Here is a 4,573-nt window from a genome sequence, read left to right on the forward strand (position 1 = left end):
AAAAAAAAATCAATATGCGAGTGTGAAAATGTAACAACTCCGTCTGGAAAATTGCTGTCAACATGAAGTCAGAGATGCATGAGGGCAGTTTAAAGTGGCAGGTTCTCTCTTAGGAGTAAAATTACTGCATATAAGTGACTCCTGTCATTGCTAATGGGCTAGTAAACAGAAGCTCCTTATTTTCTCTCCCAAACTGGAGAAAGCCTGCTAAATACACTTTTTTCCTCAGCATTCTATGAATGCTTTTTTTCTATTAGTCCAGTTTTCATTTGATATCAGATTTTAGTACATATAGCAACACATGCCTACACATTCCTTCCAAACAAAGAAGTCAATAGTCATCCCCCTTGAAACATCATCTAATGACTTGGAATAGTGCATCTTCATTTCCTTGAAGCAGAGAGAATGAATGGCCTGCAGGTCCCCAATACCATTATTGGTGATTGCTATGAATTCCCTTCCCATCATAAGGCTAGCAAGGTGGGGCTTTACTTTAAATCATCCTCAGGACAGTCTTTGACAGCGTAAGCAGAAAAGATTGGGAAAAATGAAATGAATGTAAACAGATATCTTGTTACTGAATTACCAAATAAATTCTAGCACCAAATGATGTTTTCAAGGGAAAAATGTAATTTATTTATCCATCATCACTGGGTGGGAGATAAGACATTGTACATTAGTCAATTTCCCAGCTAACTGAGATTTACCCATTCAAGTGTCAAAAATTATATTTGTTTGAACTATTCTTAAAATAGGAACCATGTGGAAAAGAAAATGAGATTTGGAGACAGATGATCCAGTTTCCAATCCTGGCTTTGCCAACTTATTTCTTGTCATGGTTCTAGAAAATCAATTAAATTCTTTAGGCCTCAGTTTCCTCATGAGGGATGGGGGGGGGGCGGTGTTGAACTCACTGGTCCATTTCAGCTCCAAATCTATTGTCCTATGATTCTTACTTTCTTAAAAGAAGAATGTGATTTAAGCTTTTGTTGGTGACTCAGAGTAGTCATATGAACATGCTTTGTGTCAGGAGGTTTGACCTGTATATGCCCAGATCACCTGAGATGGATGTCCCCTGCTGTCCTGAGTTCCCTTAACAAGTGGCTGTGGGGAGCCTCCTTTGACTGACTGCTCATAACAGGCTGCATCTTTAAAACTGGCCCAACAAGGTAGTTGTTTTCTTTCTTGCTCCTTTCTTGTTGCATCAGAGAGTGAAGGTCGCACACCACACAGGGTACCATAAACTGAACAGGGAGGGGAGAATGGCCTTTCCACCCTTTCTTGTTTTGCCCTTGGTTCTGAGAAATGGGCTTGGAAGTGTTTATTTTGAGCCATAGCAACCTTAGAGTCAAGATTCCAAGCAGGATGGGGCAGCCAGCCAGCCCAACAGGGAATCCTGGAGAAGCCAGGGGTCTGGGACTTGAGTCTGAAGCAGAGGCTGTTTTGGACTTGGAACCAGGGTCATGTACTCTGTAGGAATTGAGCTAAGCTATGAGCTGAATCCCCTTCCCTCTTCTCCCTGACATGCCTCATTCTCAGCCTTCCATTTCTCTTTTGGAATTAATAGACTCACACCAATGACCTCTATCTAAGAAAACACCTTCTCACAGAACCTAATGATGATAAAGCGTGGGGGTTACATGGATCATATTCCCACTTGGGAATAGAAGCAGTTTAACCTCATTAAGTACCTCATGCTTTCTCATTCATATTTACCTTTCTATGCCTCTCTTGAGTCTAAGTTTTCTATTTAACTCTGGTCTTTTCTTCAGGAATGTCTGAAAGTCTTCTATTTTATTAAATATCCATTCCATCTCTGCCCCTGCTCCCCCTCCCCCTCATTGTACTCAGAGCAGCTAGTTTGGTGAAGTGGATCAAGCTCTGGCCCTGGAGTCAGGAAGACTGAGTTCAAATCTGGCCCCAGGCACTTACTAGCTGCATCATAACCCTGGGCAAGCCACTTCACCCTGTTTGCCTCAGTTTCCTTATCTGTAAAATGAACTAGAGAAAGAAATGGCAAATCAGTCCTTGCCAAGAAAACCTCAAATGCAGTCATAAAGAGTCAGACACAACTGAAAACAACAAAAACTTGTACTCAGTCTTGCTGGATTGTAATCTTAGCTCCTTTACTTTCTGGAATATAAGCATACTTTGTTTTCTTGCACTTCATTTTGTTGCACTTTGCAGATATTGCGTTTTGCTTTTAAAGAAATTGAAGGTTTGGGGCAATCCAGCGTAGAGCAATCCTATCATTGCTGTTTTTCCAACACCACACGCTCACGCTGTATCTCTGTGTCACATTTTGGTAATTCTCACAATATTTCACCTTTTTGAAGTACCAATATATCTTTTATGGTGATCTGTGATGTTATAATTGTAATTTTTTAGGCCACATAGATTCCCAAAGTGAGCAATAGCACCGCGGGGGAGAAGCCAGAAGTATCCACTGGTAGCCTCAGATGCAGCTGGGGGCACTAAATAAAAATAAAGGGGGTGGGGACAAACCATAAGGAAAGAAGAGAATTTTGAAAAACCATTCACACATTTCATCTGTTGTTTAACTGAATTAGTCATAGTGATTACATTACTTTCCAAATAAACACACAGAATGCAAGTTATTACTGATCTGTAATCAAGTCTGCCAACAGGTCTTAAATGGCAAGTGTTGGCAAGTCCAGCATGCATTGGCAAGAAAATGTGTGTGTAATGACTTGTTCATGATATGACACTATATGGTTACATGACACAATACTGCCTCATCAAAATTTCAATGCAGGAAAAATCCCACAAATTTACAAGAAATTATTAAATTCAAGCTGTGTTCTTTTTGAAAAAATATTTTTTGAAATGATGCAAGTTTCAAAAAACCTGTTAAAGGGTTAAAGAAAGATTCTGAGGGGTTGCTGAGTAATTTTTATAAAAGGGGGGGCAGTAGACTAAGTAAGTTTGGGAACCTCTGATTTAGGGATACCACAAACTGTACCCACATAAGATGACAAGCTTAATAAATGTTGTGTATTCTGATTGCCCCAGAGACTGGCCTTTCCCCCTCTCTCTCTCCTCATTTTCATGTATTTCTCAAAACACACTGAAATTAGACCAGTTAAGAATCAATCAATGACCACAAACGTCACTGTCGTCTTATTTTAATAATTCAATAATTAGCCACCCTAATCTTCAGCACCTCCCCCCACCAACATCAAGGCAAGACTCTCCACCAGCGGCAAATGAGGACCAGCTGACGGATGAGGGCTAGCATTTTCTAACAATAAAAGACCTTTAAGGCACGTACGGGCTTTCTTCAGACGTAACACGGCTGCGTACTTGACAGACCGCCCCCTAGCGAACCCCGCCCTGTACACGGACTGGGAGATCCACAGTCTGCTTGGCTCTCTTCGCTGGGCCGTCTCCAAGGCGTGCCTGGTCACATTCCCAGTTCTCCCTCCCTGTACGGCGCGGCTAACTCTTACAGGGCCCTGGCAGTGCCTCCAAGGTGGCTGGAGGGTCTCTCCATCCGCTTGGCCGGGAGCGCTGGACTCTGGCTCTACCACCCCTGGCAGCCCTCTGCTTTAGGACGTCTCCCCGGCCTCCCTTTGGGATTCCTTAAACGGTGACGTCGGAAGTTCCGCAACCCTTGGATCCGCTGATGAAGGCTTCCCGGCGGCTCTAACTCTTGGGGAGTCTCTCCCGCATCAGGGGCCACGCCCTTCTCCAGGGTCCCGGCTCACAGAGGGGCACTGAGGCGTAAAGGGCGGCTGGCGTCGCCCCTGGGGCCTGGTCGGATCTCCCATCCTGGGCGCTGCCCACCGCGTGCTCGCGGCCAGACCGACCTTCCTAAGCTCAGGCCCCAGGCTGGGCGGCGCCCCCGACCGCCGGGGCTCCCCGGCCCTTACGGGCGCTGCGTGGCAGGAGGGCGCCAGCGGCTCCGCGAACCCGGCCCTCGCCCCTCGTCTCCGCAGGTCCCTTCCCAGGCTTCCTTCAGGACTTTTCAAGGCGTGGTGATCCTTCACCCTCAATGCCTCAGTTTCCTCATCTGTCAGGAGGAAGGCCAAGGCGAGCCACTCGCGTATCTCCGCCAAGAAAACCCTCGTGGGGTCACGGCACTTTACCGGGAGGGCCCCCCAGGCGCGCGCTCTCCAGCCTCTGGGCATTCGGGAGTGCGGACTCCATTTCCCAGGAGGCCTTGGGAAGGGAACAAGGCGGTTCCTCTACGTCACTTCCGCTCCGTTTCCCCCTCCTTTTTCACCGGCGGCTTCGGGCGGCTTGGGGCTGGCGGCCTGTCGGGCTCTTCGTGGCCTGCCCGAGCTGCACCCCGGGGCGCTGCGGGGCCTCCCCGGGGGCTGGGGCTGATCTGGGGGCAGGAGAAGGGGGCAGCTCTGGGCACCCCGGACCCCACCCCGGGGGAGGGGAAGGAGAACGCAGAAGCCTCAGGCCGCGCGCCTGCGCACTAGTATCCTCCCTTATTGCGTCCCTGCGGGGAGGAGGAGCCAATCAGAGGCTCTGACACCGGCCGGCCCCGCCCCCAGCGTCTGCCCTGGAGCCCCGTGGTCTCCTTCCTCTCCTGCCTACCTCG

The sequence above is a fragment of the Notamacropus eugenii genome, chromosome 4 (genome assembly GCF_028372415.1).
Source record: "Notamacropus eugenii isolate mMacEug1 chromosome 4, mMacEug1.pri_v2, whole genome shotgun sequence".
NCBI lineage: Eukaryota > Metazoa > Chordata > Mammalia > Diprotodontia > Macropodidae > Notamacropus > Notamacropus eugenii.